General features: G+C 38.0%; 1 long non-coding RNA gene across 2 annotated transcripts in view; it reads right to left on the reverse strand.

Moving 5' to 3' along the window:
- Positions 1-10,249: 10,249 nt before the first annotated feature.
- The window catches only part of LOC144901181 (uncharacterized), an 88,185-nt gene continuing 84,636 nt past the window's right edge, over positions 10,250-13,798 (reverse strand). For both annotated transcript variants that reach the window (XR_013629326.1, XR_013629325.1), the window contains exons 2-3: positions 13,340-13,420; positions 10,250-10,625 (exon numbers count right to left, since the gene is read on the reverse strand). This is a non-coding gene — a long non-coding RNA (uncharacterized LOC144901181). The remainder of the gene's footprint in view (positions 10,626-13,339; positions 13,421-13,798) is intronic.

The following is a 13,798-nucleotide window of genomic DNA, read 5'->3' on the forward strand; positions in this document are numbered from 1 at the left end:
CTCTTTGACCGTGTACTACAGTACATTCACATTCAGAACGCTATTTTCCTCTAGTTTTTAAGCTATCTCTACGTACCCATACACAGTACAGTACAGCTATCCTTTGTTTACAAATTTGTTTTATAAATTTAATTTTTTAATATAAATTTAAATTTATAAAATATAAATTTTATAAATGTTTTACAAATTTCCCCACTGAGGGACGAATAAAGGCATATCTTAATCTTAATCTTTATTGCAGTTAATTGGTTCTAAGTGAATTTCCGATTCAACAGTAATAAATTTAACATTTTCATATTTAATAGAAAACCTGTTTATGACTCTCTAAATACAATCTTTACCATTATCTTTAGCCTTATAGACATAAAATAACATCCCTGGAGTCGTCTTTACTATGCAGGTTACGGGATAACTGCAAGGACACAATACACAGCCATGACTTTAACCTACTAACCAAGCTAACTAGCTAGCCTCCAATTTACTTACTGTATCCTAAACTTAAGAAAGGGGTTAAAACTGAGTAGGGGATAAGGACAAAGAAACCAAAAACTTACCACTTCCCCACAAAAGGGGAGGAGAACTTGGAACATTGTGCCTAGTGACAAGAATACGTACAAGTTATGATCCTGGACCAGCAGTAAATGGCCAAAAACTGTCTATTTTTGCCACAAGGCGCACCACCCTCCCAACCTCCTCCAAAACCTGACCCTTCTGTCTTCAATCGCCATTGTCCACTTGTAACACAATCCAGTATTAAGCCCTAAATAGGCCTCAGACACTTATTTTATGCAATTAAAATATAAAATGTGGTGCTACCCTCCACTAATGAACGATAACGTAAGATGATTCATGAACACATTTGTCTATATGTGCCCTGCGATCGGCTGATGACCGGTTCGGAGTATATCCCGCTTCGTACCTGAAAACAGCTGGGCCAGCATTCCCGTGATGCGAGGACAAGCGGTCCAGAAAGTGGATAGATGGATCCATGAACACAATGAACACACTAGATAGTGCTCTCACAGCCAAACAAACAACTAACGGTAGGTTCAAGGACTCCCAAACAGATTGCAAAGTCTCAACTCATAAAAATCCTCATTGCACCAATAATGACATCTAACAGTGGTACATGCATGCTTTGCATTTTACTTTAAATATTATGTATTTATGTGTGAATGTGTGAATGCTGAAAGGTGAATATGTGGGAGTCCACTGCCGACAAAGGCTGCTCCCATAGTCACCTTCACACGTTGACTTGACATACTAACAGTATGAGTATACATATAATGGCTTCCTCTCACAGAATGTCCTTAAGCAAATATAATTACGTCCCTCGGTTTGCTCAATAGTCACAAAGCCTCATAAAGCTGTCAGGATCAATCAGCACAATGTCTTCAAGCCGCCGCACCCTTCTTCTCAGCTTACACTCTTCAGCCTTTTTAGCCAAGGCATGGCTTGATACTAACTCATCGACAACCTCAAACTAATGATTCAACAAACTAATATTCAAATATCAAATGGTGTGTTGGATTGGCTGAAATATGATAAAACCAAATTAAACTTCCATACAATCAGTCAGTGTGTGTAAATGGTAAATTATACAGCTGTTTACATTAGCCGGGAAATATGACACTATTTTTGAATGAGGTTTTCATTAGATGAAAACAAGCGTATAAACTGAAATTGAAGAGTTAAAAATAATATTGGGAATTATTATTGTGGACACATAAAAAAGTGAGAGGGCTCAGACAATTAAAATGTTCACTCAGTTTTGCTAAATGTGCTCTTGGTTCTTTTGAATAAGAACCGAATTAGGCAAACATCAGGCAGAAGCGGTTGGAGTTCCTGATTCCCTAACGGAAAAAGAAACATTTTAATTTGTCAAGGGCATTTTATACTGGATTGTTTTGTGAACATGGGCCAGTATATAACTACTGAAGCCTAACATCTTTCCAATGTTACTTGGTTTGTGTCCAAGAGTCAGAAGAACAAGCAGTAAGTAACGATTTATCAGTGTCCTAACTGTGTTTATTTTGTGCAAGTCATGGAACAAAAGCGGTTGTCCGTATAGCAATATAGAGTGCGCATACAGGGAGAGGGGTGCTAATTACAAGCTCACCGAGTCTGGAGTTGCGAATAACCATTTCACACCACAATCAGTAAATCTATCCGATTTTTTAAAATACTGGTAATCCTGCAAAAAACGTGTAATGACCACATTACACGCTACCAATCTTGTAAAAAACCTACTTACAATTGAAAGACGTCTTAAGTATTTTTTTAACCTATTTTAGCCTATTTTTTTGAGAAATTTTTGATTCTCCAGTCTCTACTTCCGGATTGGATTCGGGATCCAACACATATTGCTTAAGAAATAAAGATCTGTCCACAGTTAACTGTCCAGTGTCATGCGTTTTGACACTAAATAGTTAAAAAAAAAAGTTAAAATTTAATTTTTTTTAATGGAATCTGTTCCCACGATAATTTCTCAGAGTATCATATTTTCCAGGTTTAAGTGTTTAAGAAGTTGGATATTTTTAATCGACGTTCCCTACATGGCTATTATTTGTATTACCAGTATAGACTAGACAGCATAAAGCATATTGAATATTATCTTTATCTACAAATCGGTCCTATTTATTACTACACCCAATATTTATTTTCAGTTCCCACAATTATCTTCCATAATTAGTTTTTTGGTGTGAATTTAGTATTCTTTTTGTATTCCATTGTTTAGCGCCTTGTCTCTTTTTTTTGGGTCCACAATAATACTTTTGCTCCCTCCAAATTATTTTTCTCCAGTTTCAGTTTATACGCTCATTTTTATGTAGTTTGCTCGGTCGTATTTCTGATAGTAAAGCGACGCCATAAGGTTGCGCCTTTTTCCAGCAGAGCTGTGTGCGTCCCCACCGCCACAACAATTGGCGCTTCGCTGCAAATGAGACATACGGACATCAAGGTAAATAATTGGGCAAGCCACCGAAAAAGCAGTATTGTTGGTTAGGAATAAATGGTAGAATCCTGCACTATTCCATCTGTTGTGGTGTTTTTCTTTGTAGTGAAAGAAAAAAACATATGGATGCCTCAGTGGACATGGGTGAAAGAGCCAGAAGATGTAACCTGCCTCACTGCTGCATGTGGGGTATTCTCACTAGAATACATATCTATTTGCATTTGTTTGTATTGCAGAATAAACATATCAACCAATGAGTGTGGGGGGAAGGAGCGGCAGTCAAACAGGCCAGGAATACTATTGACAAAATGCATGTGTGTGTAAAAGGTACTCGGGTGGGAAAGTGTAAAAATAAGTCTTAAATAAGTCTTAAAACTGGGGAACTGCACTTTAAAAAAAAAAAAAATTCCGTCTAACTTTTGAAACCGCTTTCTTACGCCAATCTGCAGTTGGGTGCTTTTCAGAGAAAGCTGAGTGTAAGATTTGAGGATGACTTTGAACTTTTATATATTCTGCTAATTTCTCATGTTTTCAAGATTCAAGTGTGTTGGACATGAAAATAGTAAAAACTTTATTCGCCACCACAGAACCTACAAGTGGCAATAGTTTCCCCTTTGTTCTCCATTAAAGAATCAAACTAGCCACTGGCTGCACCACCTGTGCAAGTAAAAGAAATCCACGGCATATTTTTTCACTTTTGATTTTGTGACACACTCATTGTTGTAAACCTACAAGCATTAAAGCTTTTCAATGGGGACTCCTTTTGTGGTTTTATATGAGAAGCATAATGCGTTTGTCATTGTAATAAAACGTATACAACCGTGACCTGCAGTCTTCTGTAAATGCTTCTGCATTCGCTTTTGGCCTACAGGGTTTCAAAAAAAGAGGTCCTGCGTTTTTTTTCTCACTGCTATTGTCAGCCTTGACACAACACTGTTCCAAAAGAATGAGAAAATAATGCACGTTTTGTATTTTTTTTATATTCTGTGTGTACTTGTGTCTGCAGTGTCTTACTGGCAGCACACTGGCAGTGATATGAAGGAAGAGAAAAATGCCCTGTGCGATTGTGAGGTTTGACTTTTTTGTGGAAAACATATTCGGGTGAAAACTTCGAGGGTCATAATGCTTAGACTACAGTGGATTGAAGCGAGAACCATATATAAATATAATGCAAATACATTGAATAAGCAGGGTGAACAGTGTTGTATACTTTCTTTGTCTCTTGTGTATAAATCACAATCTCAATTTCAGCCTGTTTGCGCGTCACCTTTTTCTGACATACAAAAGTGATGAAAGAAATAATAAAAAAATGGTTGAACTTGCGTTTCAGCTGCTGTGATTTGCAAAGTATAACATTTCAATGTGCACCAAACTCAGATGAAACGCTGCACCTCGTTAATGTAAACCGCGTGGTTTCCAGACACAATGCGACTAAAATTGATTAGAAGAGTATATGCAAATGAGCTGACCTCTGCATTGACATGTGAATTTCAGTTTTGTTTGGCTCCTGGTATTTTATTTCCATGAGGTGTCCAATACATTGCGTTGATCTCATGGCATGTAAAGATTCATTTTTGGATGCTTTGGGATTTTAGGGTAGTTTGTTAGGGAATGATTATTAATTGGTATAAATTTTGTACTGTACTGTATGGACTCATAGGCCCCTGTTCACAAGCTACGGACCGCATTGGAGACGTCCCATTTCACAAATCCGCTATACAGATGTCTTTTACACAAAGACATATGAAGTGCGTGGCTTTGTCCTACAACCCGAAAAAACATCAGCACCCTTAGAGTTTGTTTGACATGACAAAAAACCTCTGCGGTTCTGCGGCCAGTCCACGACTCAAAAATCAGCATACTTGTACAACCTGTTGTGACCTAGGGTGAGGAGCATTGGGATCTTGGAGAAACTTAGGAGTATTGAGAGGTGGCATTTGGTAAGGATGCCTCTCAGACCGCTCCATGGGGAAGTGTTGGAGAGACCGTCTCTCAACTAGCCTGGGGACACCTCAGGATCTGCCAGGACAGGGGTCGGCAACCTTTACTATGTAAAGAGCCATTTTACCCCCTTGCCCACTAAAGAAAAATAGCCTGGAGCCACAAAACATATGTCTAAAACAACGTCTTAAAGGGAATAGAACAAATAAAAGTGATGCCAAATTTAAATTCACCAAATGTTTATTCCAAAAACTATTTTAATTAATTTTTAATTTTTAATTTTTAATTTTTAATTTTTAATTTTTAATTTTTAATTTTTAATTTTTAATTTTTAATTTTTAATTTTTAATTTTTAATTTTTAATTTTTTCTAAAAACTATTTTAAAAGTAATGTCTATTGTCATATATCAGTGCTTCAGATCCCTAAATCATTCTTTATAAGACTTCAAATTCAGTGAAGAAAATATTGAAATACACATCTTTATTACAATGTTGCTGACAATATGATAACCTTGCCCTGGAGAAGGATAAAAACTTATAACAGACAAGCAGGCCACACACACACAGATTAGTCGGGGCATAATAATCCAAAGTCAATACATTGTCGACCAGTGAAGGAATGCAAGATGTATAAAGCTAATCAAACAGGGGCGACATGTTGCGATACAAGTTCAAGTCCATTTTCCTTGGCAACCTTCAAACTTTGCAGCAGTCATACACTTAAATATGTTTTCATAATAGCAATAGTAGAGGAAATTAAAATGTGAAATTTTTTATTTAACAATGTGTACTGTGTCATGAGGTCACAGACATAAAGAAAAAAATGCTAAATGCGTATTTAGTTTTCAGAATAAGACTTAATTGTCTCAACTGTAATTGTAAAATTACAGTTGCCTTTTTTATTTCTGCTGTCATTTTCCAAAATGTTCAACTATTTCAGCTTCCTTCTTTTAAATTTTCTTTTCAGAATTGTGATTTAATTCCCATAATATTCTGACTTTATTCTCGTAATATTACAGTGTTCCCCCACTTAATCGCGGTTCACTTTTTCCAGATTTGGTCTTTGCAATTTTAGTGCATGCCTGGCCCTTTAAGAAGATTTGCATTGTGGAAAGTTGAGCGTTGTAGTCTCTGCGTCCTGATTGTCGGTAGATTGTCTTCCTGTGTGGTCATTACCAGCTAGCAAATAGGTAGTTTGCTGTATTGCGGCCAACTGTTGCTGGTGCCAATACATTACCGAAGCAAGGCAAGCACTGAGTACACAACAGATGCAACACGCTTCAACAAGGACACAAAAACGCCACAGCCGAATGGCAAAGAGCCAAGGTCAGTGAGTCAATAATTTCTTGTATCCAACCATTTAGATTGTCATTAAAATTCTAACAAAATTTGAAGAAATTTGAGGATATGTTAAAGCCTGTCTGAGAAAAGTGTATAAAGTGAATGGTGATGGGTTTTGTAATGTCAACAATCACATCTTCAATGTATTTTATTATTTATTAATTTAAGAAGTAGACGCCAATATCACGTGTTTTGATCTGACAAATCTCAAGTAAGTTTGGTCAAGTAAACTTGGACTTAATCATGTTAACAAATACAATTAAAATTGAGCTTTTTTGTTGTTATTTTAGTTTTTCTTGTTAAATTATATTTTTGGAATATGCTGCGAGTCAATAAAAAAAAAGAAAAATCATCAGTATGACCCAAAGTTTGTAATGAGAGTAAATTCACTCATCTAATTAGCATTATGATGTCACCATGATCCACTTTTCATACTCTTCCTCCTCTCTCACATGAACACAAGCATCATCATCATCATTTACAGTGGGATACTGAACCCCACCGCTGCTTTCTAGCCTATTAGAAGTGCATTTTCTGCAGCACATTCTCCCGTGGTTGTGGCTACTTCTGCGTTTTTTTATAATTTTATCTCCAAAAGGGGTACGCTGCAAAAAAAAAAGGTTTGAGAACCACTGCTTTATATGATCTTATTGGCGGAGTGTAACTGAATCATGCTAAAACATGAGTTTCTCTGCTCCGGTGCGCGATACGATTTGTGTTATATCAACCTCTGTGTGACTCTGTTAACCCGGTGACCTCATAACTCAACAAAGGCGGACGGCTGTATGGGCTGTATCATGCTTGGATCCTCCAGGGTCATGAAGGGCATCGCTCTGATCTCTGACCCCAAAAAGACGCCTCATAGTCAAAGGAAAATCCCCCAGGCCTGAGCTGGATAATAGGATGTCCAGGAAAGACATGGATTATCTGTGGGTGTGTATTGCCTGGCTTGTGTTACCAAGTTCAAAAATCTCCCAACACACTCACAAAGGTCCGGGAGGTTAATTACAGCTACACAGATGAGGGGGGTGGGTCACCATTGTCAGAAGAATGAGGGAAACTGCAGAAACTCCGGATGTAATGAAGTGTATGCGGATTTGCATTTGGGTGTGCAGGTGTGTGGGAAAAAAAAAGATGTGTTACGGGACACTGTGTATTTGGTTGTTATGTCTGGGGATGGAATGTTTCTGTGACCTTCCTGAAATTCTTCAAGCCTGTTACAACACACACACACACACACAAGTCTTTCATCCTTTCATTTAATCTCACCAAACCACTTCCGTGGTGCATATTTTTGTCTGTGAAAGGTCAAGGGTCACCATGCAGTTGAGAGTTGAGTTTCACATGACTCAACACCTTTGTTGCTCGCTGCAGGGTAGGGGGTAGAGCCTAAAAGTATATGTGTGTGTGAAAGCTCAAGTGTGGGTGTGTTTTGTATGTTGTGTCTAGACCACTAGACCCCCCCAGACAAAAGGTTTCATCCTAGCTGAAAGCTTTGTGATCTCCTGACACGCTTCATGTTGCATATTGCCACTGATTTTAAAGTTTTTAAAAAGTAGGGATGGGTATCATTTACATATTATACAATACTGGGGCCAAATCGGTAGAGTGCTGGTGCATAAAAAATAGAAAACATACAAATTTTGCCCAAAAACAATACCTTTTTATAATTTCAATACATCAATAATGTGCAGTGCAACACGGTGCGAGTTTTGTCGTGTTTTTGTGGCGTCCATGTAATTCTGGCTGCCACTTTGGCAACAATCACATCTTCAATGTATTTTTATTATTTATTAATTTATAAAGTAGACGCCAATATTGCGTGTTTTGATCTGACAAATCTTAAGTAAGTTTGATCAAGTAAACTTGAACTGCTTGGACAGCGGTAACTGTAAACGTTGGATAAAAAAAAAGTAGCACACATCTCACCCGAGCTAATGAGTGACACTGGGAACACTGTGTAGATAGGATTGCAAGGTTTATAGTGTGTGTTTCTGTGTAAATATCTTGTGTTTCAACATGGACACCTGTGGCTTATGGTGTAGTCTATACATAGTATGTAAAAAAAAATCCTATAAAATTTGGTGGGTGCTTCTTATATCTTCAACTAATACAACTTATATGTATTTTGTCTGATATGAAACATATTTCTGTCCTCTGATTGGTTGATCCGCCAGTAAAAAACAGAAGAAGAGTCTCTGGCGGCTGATAGAGGAAGAGAAAAAAATTGACTTGTTCTTGACTTGTTGGGCATTTAAAAAAAATCTGTTTTCAAGGTGGACTTTTTCAAACAAGCTGCACATTGCAGAACGAGGTCGACCTATTCTGAAGCGAGATAGCTTGTTTATTTGCCACTTCCAGACCAGTGCTGGTGAGCCGTGCAATTGGCTTACAGCCTTGAAAGGAATATGCTGGTGATTGTTGATGATTTTGTCATGTTATTAGATACATATTGATTCTGAACTGCTCCAGATGGTGTAGTGTAGAGGTTTGGTGTTATTCAGAAACCAAGTTTTCAAAGATCAAAAAGTGTTAACTGGGAAACTTGGTTTAGTAATTATGGTATTCACACCCAATTCTGTAATGTCACGCTTTGTTATATTCTGTTTTTGAGTATTATTGATGGTTTGTAAATTTCTAAACTGTGATGAAATCCATTTAAAGTGATGGATTCCTTCTGCTCAAGCGGCTATGAAGTGGTTACAGCACTTAATTTGTGGTATTTCTACCATTTGAAACTGCTTATGCTGCTAAGAAAGCAGTTGTCCCAGTTGACTGAAGTACTTTCAGAGTGACTTTTATTTTTGTTTCCCTGCAAGAAAATTAGATGCCTTTGTCTGCACTTTCTATTTACAGAATTTCATGTACTGTAACATTTGTGTTCTAACAAATGATGTCCTAGCTGTCTGCACACACATGCATACAGAAACTGTCCCGGAGCACTGGTCGTATACTGACCTGTTTTACTGGCCTACTAATGCACACACACTCAGACGACTGTTATCAACCACACCTAAACGTGAAATGAGCGTTGAAAGATAGACTCTTTGTTTAAATGAGTGCAAACACTTACACAAACACACACATGCAAGTTCATCAAAGGAGAACCGATATGTCACACCACGTAGCTCATCTGCACAAAGTAAGGGTCCCCAAAGTACATGTGTGCCTGCCATTCTAAGAATGGTTTGTGTGTTGAGCTCACCCAGCCTTTACATGATTTATGACTTTAATCTCAGAGTTCCCGTGCCCCCCCCCACCACCACAAAATATGACAATATGCATGAATATGTCAAGAATGATAACCAAATTTGAAATACATTTAATATGCATAGGTACCATAACAATGTCTTTAATCACCACGATTTAAGCAATGTACCTTTTCGCCCATTCATCCACACAGTGGGACTTTTAATAAATAACATAATTAAAGATTAATGGAGGAACACATTTATTGTGTATAGGTGGGACAAAAACCTCCAATTCCCGTTATTTCTGGTGTATAAGTCGCAGCCACTAAATTTAGAGAGAATAACAGATTGGTACATACAGTATGTGAGCCGCAAAAAGACACATTGTGGACCAGGCAGCTCTGTATTTGACAGGAGCCGATCATGATCAATGAGAAAACTCAAACCCATTGGAAATTGCAGGAGGTCATTACTAGTTGGATGTGGAGGAGGGGGCCGGGGGGTCTGGGCTTCCCTATCTAGACTGCTGCCCCTGCGACTCGGACCCGGATAAATGGAGGAAAATGGATGGATGGATCTTTTTTGTTGAATCTCAACTAGTAAAATCTGCAAGTTCTGCAAGTAACCATTCAGATAAACGTCATACACGGCGTCCATTTGAGGCGCAACTTCTTTGCTTTATAGGCAGTATGGGTGAATCCCCAGTACATGCATTGTTAGTTTTGGGTGATTGCAGTTTCTATCTTCATGTCACTTACTATAGAATATACTGTATATATAAACCTACAGTAGATTGTAATGTTTTTTTGACAGTGGTTGGCGAATCCATTCAGCATATGATGGTCCAGTTGTGTTTTGGTCAAAAAGTCCAGGGTTTAATGCTTTAATTCCCCAAAGTGCAAACAACTTTAAGCAAACGGTAGTAAAGCATGTGTCATTCAGCATGTGACATTCTGTGGCCTGCAAAAGCCTGGAAATTACACACACGGCACCAAATGGAACAGACACATGGCACATTTATATGACAGTACATCCTCCAGGGAACAGTTTTTGGCACAAGTTGTCAATTTGTGTTAATTTGTTTTTTTAAGCATGACTTTTCTTCACACCTTTTGAGGAGATACATGGAGCCAATGTGTCTTCACAGTGTGGTGAGTTGGCCTTCTCATTGCAGTCCCAGCAGCTCCCAGGCAATGTACCTGTAGACTCAAACACATGTGACGAAAGGAAAACTGCACTTTTGCTCATCATCCATGTCTTTCTCTTTTCCTCAGGTGAAATTGACAATGAATGAATTAACAAGTTGAATTAAATCTGTGATTAATTTTATCTGATCGACATGACTTGAACTTCAATTTGATACCTCATTCACTTCTCTTTTCCATTTGTTCCCTTAGAACATGACAATCTTCGGGGGAGATGGCGTAAACCTGCTCCTCTGTTCCGAGAGGGCCTTTCAATGAGGTAGATGACTTCTGTCACACCTCTTTCAAAACATTTGGAGATGCAAATTTGTGCAGATGTAGTAAAATTTAGAGCTGAGGAAGCCTTTGGGATTAAAGGTGAAACGTCTTCAACCAACAAAAGTCCAACCTTCCATGAACTACAGTTTGAATAATTAAAGAACATTTTGTCATCTTGTTTATCAACGAGGCTGCACGGTGTTAAGAGTGGTTAGCACGCCGGCCTCACAGCAAGGAGACCCGAGTTCGGTTCCCCCCTCGGCCATCTCTGTGTGGAGTTTGCATGTTCTCCCTGTGCATGGGTGGGTTTTCTCCAGGTACTCCGGTTTCCTCCTACATTCCAAAAACATGCTAGGTTAATTAGCGACTCCAAATTGTCCATAGGTATGAATGTGAGTGTGAATGGTTGTTTGTCTATATGTGCCCTGTGATTGGCTGGCCACCAGTCCAGACAGCTGTGATAAGCTCCAGCATCAAGCGGTAGAAAATTAACGAATGTTTATCAACGATAAAAGGTGTGTCATTTTGACTGATGAAATTCTGTAAACTATGCGTGTAAAAAAAGGGTCCTCAAGGGGGGGGTCTCGGTGTCTAGGGGTTATGAATGTTTGAATGTCAGATTCTCTAATAGTGGTATCTGGAGAAAAGGTCTCACACAGCCTCCTGATCACACCTGCAGGCAGAACATGTGCATCGAAGTGCACATGACAATGTGTGCACCATGTGCAAATATCGGAGTGCCATCACAGAATGTTTTGTTACAGAAATACAGGCAGAAGAATAAGGAGGAAAATTTAATGAAAGCAGGTCACGTGGAGAAGAAGAATCACAAGAAGAGTCAAATCAAAGAGCGAAAAAATGGAAAGACAGAAAATAGATTGTGTTGACAGCGTTATGTCTTAAGGCAACCTTTGTCGTCCTTTAATCAAACAAAGGATCGGTTGTCCATGTCAGCTGGTTTAAGGTCCCTACATGGGTTGTACCGGGTCAGGGCATTAGGTTTTGGAATTCTCAACCAGGCTCACAGGCTAATGTTTCCTTGAGATACAGAGAGCTCTAAATCCTTTCTGACTATATTTGAAGTATGATTGCGGACGAGGTTCAATTTACAAGCTAAGCTTTAAAGAGTCTCAGCAATTACCCTGGGCCTCCCTTGATATAGCATCTTTGCACAGTAGATGAGGTACTTTTTACTTCATAAATCTCCAACTGTTATAATAACTTCTGGGCATACTGATGTTTTTCTGTCTTTCTTTTGTGTTTTTTCATAGCCAAATGCACTTTAGGTGTGTGACAATATTGCCAAGTATAACTGAGTCAGACAATCAACCTTGGTGAGATTGATTAAAGTTTGTGATTGCTTCTTTGCAAATCAAATGATTTTTGAAAAAAAGATGTCATTTTTTTTCGGAGTCATTCGGCAATCTAGCTTGTTATCATCATGTTGTGGTCTAGAGATGACTTTATTATAAAAATACAAGAACAAAAAGCTGATGCTGATTATTCTGTTGTGCTTTCAGATTGCATCTGGGACAAATGTGCATATTTTTGTATCATTAAAAAGTATTAGAAATGCTGTGTTTTCACTGTTCTGGAAATAGTTAAGGAAAGATAAAGTGAGGTCCATATATTGTAAAGGTGGTGCTTGGTTTAGGGCATTTGTTGGTGAAGGTAAGCACACCCATAAATTAATTAAAAACTTAATTTTGGTCGATAAACACAACACTTGTGAGAGAAAAAGTTACAGCATGGTGTGTCGCAGAAGAATACACTTCATATTGGCCGCACTTCTTTCAGTTGCTTAACTCAAAACTGATTATTATCAGGCCGATATGAAAAATTATAAATTATGTTTTTTTGAATTCTTGATTCAGATAATGAGCAACGTATTAAAACAACAGCAGAAAATCCACTGAAACACAGCTGGAATCTGTACACATTCTGGAATATCTAGAAAGTTTTCTGTGCCTGTTATTGTGTGTAGCTGCTCTATAGGAGTCCACAACTCAAAACAAAGGGCCGAAAAATGAGAATAATAGGTCCCCTTTAATACTACAGTACACATATGATCAAATGATTGTATTTAGTGTTTTATTGCTGTATTTTAAGTTCTTCATGTGGAACTTTGAATAGCGTCCGCCTTGGTTAGCGTGTTTTTCAGCTAAGGTAAAAAATGTACACATCAATTTTGCCTCAGTTTATGTACATTTACGTCTGGTCGTGTTATGAATAAATTGCATGCAACTGTGTTCTTAATGTATTCTTATCAAAAATGTCCTTAGCTTCTGACAAAGGAGCTAGCTTACCAACAAAACAGAAACAGTCAGCTACATAGCCACCCTATTATATTAGCGATTGACTCTCAGAATGTTAACACAAAACAAGTTTTTATAGCTTTACATGCATTAAACCGTGCATAAAAATGCATATAAATGAAATTTAAATTTTACCTTCACTGAAGACTTGATTCTTGATGTGAGTATTCCCAAAGATATGATGTGGCAACAAGACACAACACGGACACCACCTTCCTATAATAATGGACATAATGGGACAAATGAACGACGCTAACCAAGGTTCCACTTTAGCTATGAGAGTCGACTAACACCAAAAATCCCCTAACATCACAATCTAGGAAGGAAAGTGGTACATAAACCTTTGGATAAAAAGTCCATAGAAGGACCCCATAATTTTACTCCTGACTACTTTGTCTACCATTGCAAACATCCATTTATTCTTCACTTCCCTTACAGCTCAATACTGACATTCAATGTGTAAGTAAAACATACTGAAGTGTAAGTTAATCACTATTGATTGCTTAAAGACTTTTAAGTTGTTTGCCGGCAATAGATCCTACTATATGCTGATGCAAGGGGTGTGAGTGTGCAAACAGCCTTCTGATATTATGT

Source organism: Doryrhamphus excisus, linkage group LG10, assembly GCF_037039965.1.
Source record: "Doryrhamphus excisus strain RoL-2023G ecotype Guam linkage group LG10, RoL_Dexc_Guam_v1.1, whole genome shotgun sequence".
Taxonomy (NCBI): Eukaryota; Metazoa; Chordata; class Actinopteri; order Syngnathiformes; family Syngnathidae; genus Doryrhamphus; species Doryrhamphus excisus.